General features: G+C 35.3%; 1 pseudogene; it reads right to left on the reverse strand.

The window, feature by feature from the left end:
• Positions 1–762: 762 nt before the first annotated feature.
• LOC116105597 lies at positions 763–1,244 on the reverse strand (annotated as a pseudogene).
• Between the last annotated feature and the right edge of the window lie 5,329 nt (positions 1,245–6,573).

Raw genomic sequence — 6,573 nt, forward strand, 5'->3', positions numbered from 1 at the left:
CATTTCCCCGTAAACAGAACACTCCTACTATTCTTTATCATTCTTCCTTCACAATAATTTGTAATCTTTTTCATCAAATCTTTTCATGTCGATTCGTCCGTGATGCGTTCTGTTTTATTATTATTTCCACCATATGTGGGTTTGGTAATTATTATTATACATATGATTAATAAGCAACATCTGTAGCTGACATCAGTTCCACAGAATACAGCTTTTAATCAAATGGAAAGGGAACAGAAATTTGATATTTACGCAACAATAACACAAGTTGGGATTTGTGAAAAATTATTAGTTGCCCCAATTTCTTATAATAATGTTTAAAATTGATCAAATATAATTTTTCAAGTACACCGACACTAATTTTATTTATATTTTCTTAATCCATTTTTAAAGGTTTATGAAATGAAAATCTATATGAAAAGAAGTGACAAGAAAAGTGTAATATGAAGATAAGGTTATTATTGTCTTTTCTTGAGATTACGGGATCAAGTTTAAACGAATTAGTGAAAAACTCTGCACCTAAATCTCAAGAAATTTACAAAGGTTGATTTATGGTGAAAGTGAAATCCAACGTTTTGACTTCCAATTCTTTTATGTCTTAAATATTAAAATTAGATAAAATAAATAAAATAAAAAAATCTCGAAGATTATCAGTATCTTCAAAAATTATATGCAACTTTAATTCATTTACAAAAATTTGTGGAACAACGTCCACAGAATAAAGGAAAAAAATAAAATCAAAAAGTGGTCCCAAACAAACTATCACCAATAAGGAGGTTGTTTACGTCTCCGGTAATGATCCCATGCGGGAATCCTCATCTGCACCTTCTCAAACTCCGAAATCCTACATGGTATCGTGATTCCACCCGGTGGATTGAACCCGTAAACCCGCTTCGCTTCCTTTAATAATTCCCCAAACAGCGGGTGATTAAAATACATGACAGGCACCAACACTCTCTTCGTCACGTCATTTGATTCCCCTACGTACACTGCCAAATGTCCCTTGGGTACCTCCACCTCCATGGGTTTCGTTGACCCAATTGGATATAACCCGAATTTGAACTACCAAAACAAAGCTTTTTAGCTCCATGTCGAAGATGGGAGAAAAGCCTTGACATGGCGTTGTAGTTTCTGGTCCTGGAGTCACCAAGGTGATACCTTGAGCGTTTTCTTCTGGGTCGGATCATCCATTTGAAGACCTTCACTATCTTGCACCCTAGCTTGAAGCCTCTAAGTTTGCTCATGGCAGATGGGTTATTTGTAATGTTAGTTAAGTTTGTTGTGTGGTTAATATAGAGTTAAGAGTGTGAAGAGGAAGTGGTGATGGTTGCAGTAGTGGTTAGATTCTGGGATCCCAGAATGAGAATAAGGCTCTTTTGTTCGGGGATTTTCAATATAATCTTCAAGTTTATGTTTATCTCGGGGAGAGAGAGATTGATATATGCAGAGAATTGGGCCTAATGGTCGGCACGTGGTAGAGATTGATATAATTAAAAATGCTAAATTAAATAAATTTTCTTTTAGGAATATTGATTAATGTGCTGCTTCCTATTTAATTAATTAAAAAAAATGCACTAATATTTGATAATCTATAGACTGCATGTGAGATTGCTAATCTATAGCCATGTTAGTGCAGTGGATAATTTTTGTTAATATTCTCGCACTATCTTCCAATTTGTTCCCTTTTTATTTGTAATCAACTAATCTTTAGAAATAATTAATAGAAATTAGATGAAAAATTATAAATGGGCGTTGGTTGAAGGTCAACTATAAGGAGTAATTGATGTTTGATATATAATATTAATAGGTTTCTTGGGTGTTTAGAATTAATAAAGCTGTGCCGCGTATTTTTCTGAAGTGGTACTTCACAATGCTACGGACGTTGACATTTCTAAAATCAAAGATTATACAAAAACGTCATTTTGTTTGTTTAATTATAAACGTTTATGTTTTCATATTATACTCTTATATTTAAGAATGTTTAAATTTTAATTAATAAATCACATAAAAAAAATCTAAATTTAAATTTTATAATGAATTAGGAATGAGCGATAAAAGAACGTGTCAATAATGTAACTTTTCCTGTATTAATTGTGGAAAAATCTGATCAAAAAAGGTTTGAAATGACTTGGATATTGATCTCTTCATTAGAACCACACACACGTTCCTTGATAAAGAAAATATTGTAAGTGTCTAATATTTGATTATGCGTAATAATAAAAAAGAGTAAAATATTTTCTATGATCATGACCTCGTTATGACAAATTATATAGAACTAAATGAAGAGTTTCGATCATGTAGAGATAATTAGAAGAAAAGAACAAATACGGAATTTTATGTTGACATAAAAATGTACTCCATCCAACCAGACAAATTTATGTATTATTATTTCAATTTACAACTTAACCTTGACAATAATAGCTAATTGGTCTTGCTCTTGCCACTGAAGAAAGGAGCTAAAGCTTTTGTTGTCATTTTACTTGCATGATTGTGTTTTATAAATGAGAATTATACTAAAGGTAGGATCTCTAACTTAGCTGATTAAGGGGGTGTTTGTCTGAGCTTATGAAAATTAGCTTATAAGCAACAATTGCTTATAAGCTAAAATTAACTTATAAGCATTTGAAATTTTAAGCAATTACGTGTTTGGTTAAAGTACTTATAAGTGACTGATAAGTAATTGACGTGTTTGGTAAAATATGGCTTATAAGTATATTTTATTATAAAATTACTAAAAAAGGTATTACATTAAATAATGGCACACTATGGAATTTTAAAATTAAATAAGGATAATGTGGTAATATACTTGGTCAAACTAGCTTATAAGCAAAGTGCTTATAAGCCAAAAAAAAAAAGTACCTCCCCCCCAACTTATTTTTTTTAGCTTATAAGCTCAACTTATAAACTCAAAAAAATTATAAACAAACAGGTCAGCTTAATTTTAGAGCTTATAAGTAAGTTTGACCAGCTTATAAGCTTAGACAAACACCCTTTGTAATTATATATTAATACAAAATTTGGAGTCCTTCAATGCTGTTTGTCACACTATTAGCTGAGGAATGCGACAGATGGAGACTTGCCCGCAATCTTCCTTCATTAATTACGTTTTTGGGTAAATACAAAATAGAGAAAAAGCCAGATTTTTTTTTTTTTGTATTTAAAGCCATCAGCCAACCAAGTATTGTCATAGTATCAGTATATAAATTATGGAACATTTTCCCTTAATATATAGCTGCATAAGCTTAAGACTTATTAGCGTCTCAACATGTATAATATACCTCAAATCTTCTGATTAGATTAGATCACGATCCATTTGATTAGATCCAACTACCATCTGATTTGCAATATTTGCTATGTCACTATCATATCAAAAGTGGAACCGACTCACATGTTGAGCTGCTTTACTGCCCAATAGGCCTTATGCTCAAGTTTTACTGACAAGTGACATGCTTTCCCATAAACCATCCTGAATGGAGACATTTCAGTCAGAGTCTTAAATGCAGTTCGATATGCCCATAATGCATCATCCAATTTCCGTGACCAATCTTTCCTAGATGCATTTACTGTCTTTTCTAAAATTCCTTTCAGTTCTCTGTTCGACAGTTCTACTTGTCTGTTGGTCTGTGGATGGTAAGGTGTTGCAACTCTATGTTTTGCCCCATATTTTCCCAACAGGGCATCAAATTGCCTATTGTAAAAGTGTGATCCTCCATCACTAATTATTGCCCTTGGTACTCCAAATCTTGAGAAAATATTCTTTCTCACAAAATTAATCACTACCCTAGCATAATTAGACGGCAATGCAACTGCTTCCACCTACTTTGATACGTAATCCACTGCTACCAAAATGTACGTGTTCCCAAAAGAATTTGGGAAGCGCCCCATGAAATCAACTCCCCACACATCAAACAGCTCAACTACAAGGATGTTGTTCAACGATATCTTATCCCTTTTTGAAATATTACAACTTCGTTGACATTGGTCGCATTCTTGAACCATCCTAAAAGAATCCTTAAAAAGGGTTGGCCAGTAAAACCCAGATTGAAGAACCTTGGCTGCTGTCTTAGCTCCTCCAAAATGGCCACCTACTTCCCTCTTATGACAATGCCTTAGAATACTTTCCATTTCCTCTTCCGGCACACACCTACGTATCATCTTATCAGCGCAATGTCTATAAAGGAATGGCTCTTCCCAGAAGTAGTATTTCAAATCTAAGAAAAACTTCCTCTTTTGTTGGAATGTCATGCCAATGGGGAGTACTCTCGTTGACAAGTAGTTTTCAAAATCTGCATACCACGATGCTTTCTCTACTCTCATCAATTTCTCATCCGGGAAAATTTCTCTGATTTGGGTTTCTTCTTCATTTCCCTGAATTGGTCGTTCAATCCTTGACAAGTGGTCTGCTTCCATATTTTCCGACCCTTTCTTATCTTGTATCTCTAACTCAAACTTTTGTAGCAATAGGATCCATCTTATCAGCCGAGGTTTCGCTTCTTGCTTTGCCAACAGGTGCTTGAGTGTTGAATGGTTCGTGTAGACTATCACCTTGGCATCTAACGAATATGAACGAAATTTATCAAAAGCAAAAACCACAGTCTACAATTCTTTTTCAGTGGTGGTGTAATTCAATTGTGCATCAGTGAGTGTTTTGCCAGCATATTGAATTACATGCAACACTTTGTTTTTCCGCTGTCTTAACACTGCTCCTAAAGCAAAATCACTAGCATCACATATCAATTCAAGTGATAGTCCCCAATCAGGGACTGCAATAATAGGTGCAGATACAAGTAATTTCTTTAGAGTTTGAAAAGCATGCATGCATTCATCATTAAAATCAAAAGCAACATCTTTAATCAATAAATTGCAAAAGGGGTTTAGAAATCTTCAAAAAATCCTTGATGAACTGTCTATAAAACCCTGCAAGCCCTAAGAAACTTCGAACTGCTTTAACATTGGAGGGTGGTGATAGCTTCTCAATCACGTCCGTCTTTGCTCGATCCTCTTATATTCCGTCTTTAGAGATTCTATGACCAAGCACTATCCCTTCCTGAACCATGAAGTGGCACTTCTCCCAATTGAGCACCAAGTTCGTCTCTTGACATCGCTATAAAACAAACGAAAGATTAGATAAACAATGATCAAAGGACGAACCAAAAACAGAGAAGTCATCCATGAAGACTTCTATAAACCTCTCCACCATATCACCAAAGATCGACATCATGCATCTCTGAAATATGGTTGGTGCATTACATAACCCAAAGGGCATCCTTCAGTAAGCAAAGGTGCCATATGGACAAGTGAAGGTCATCTTCTCTTGATCCTCAAGAGCAATGGTAATTTGATTGTACCCTGAATAACCATCCAGGAAACAGTAGTAAGCATGCCAGGCCAATCTCTCCAACATCTGATCAATGAAAGGGAGAGAGAAATGATCCTTCCTTGACGCTTCATTTAATTTCTAATAATCAATGCACACTCTCTAGCCGTGACCGTCCTAGTTGGCATCAATTCATTGCTCTCATTCTTTACCACTGTGATACCTCCCTTCTTCGGAACCACTTGCACCGGACTCACCCATGGACTATCAGAAATGGGATAAATTATTCCCACATCTAGAAGTTTCACCACCTCATTTCTCACCACTTCCTTCATCAAAGATTCAATCTTTGTTGTGGTTGAACTCTAGGCTTGATATCATCCTTCATGAGTATCTTATGCATGCAAAAATATGGAGAGATGCCTCTGATATCCGAAATAGTCCATCCAATTGCTGATCGATGTTCTTTCAAAACCCGAATCAATCGCTCTTCTTCCAAGTTGCTCAACTTTGAACTGATGATTATTGGGAATGTTTCCGATTCCCCAAGATACATGTTTTTGAGGTGGGAAGGTAAGGGTTTCAATTCAAGCTTTGAAGGTTCCTCATTTCTTTCCTTTGCCTTCTCTTTCTCATAATCAAATTCAAGATCTTGGTTTTCATCAATCGGCTGAAGTGCTTCCAACAATCTAGCACATTCATTCTTTGCCGATTCCTCTACCTCTATTGTTCTTGATTGTGCAATACATGCTTCTAGAGGTAGTTGTGGAGTATTCTCTTCAATGGTCTCCACTACTAGTTTATCCAGCACATCAACACTAAAACATGAATCTGTCTCGTATGGAAACTTCATAGCCTCAAGTACATTGAATGTTACTGTCTCATCCTGAACCCTCAACAGTAACTTTCCTTCTTGCATATCTATGAGTGCTCTTCATGTGGCCAGAAATGGTCGGCCAAAAATAAGAGGCATTTCCTTATCCTCCTCCATGTCCAATACGACAAAATCTACTGGAAAGATAATCTTGTCCACCTTCACCAACACATCTTCAACTATACCCCATGAATGTTTTATGGACCTATTTGTAAGTTGCAATGACATGGTCGTTGGCTTCATTTCACCAATGCCCACTCTCTTGAAAACAGAAAAAGACATTAAATTGATGCTGGCACCTAAATCACATAAAACAAGATCAAAAGTAATATCTCCTATAATGCAAGGAATAGTAAAACTTCCTGGATCTTTGAGTTTTGGA

Source organism: Pistacia vera, unplaced genomic scaffold, assembly GCF_008641045.1.
Source record: "Pistacia vera cultivar Batoury unplaced genomic scaffold, PisVer_v2 Contig500, whole genome shotgun sequence".
NCBI classification, from domain to species: Eukaryota; Viridiplantae; Streptophyta; class Magnoliopsida; order Sapindales; family Anacardiaceae; genus Pistacia; species Pistacia vera.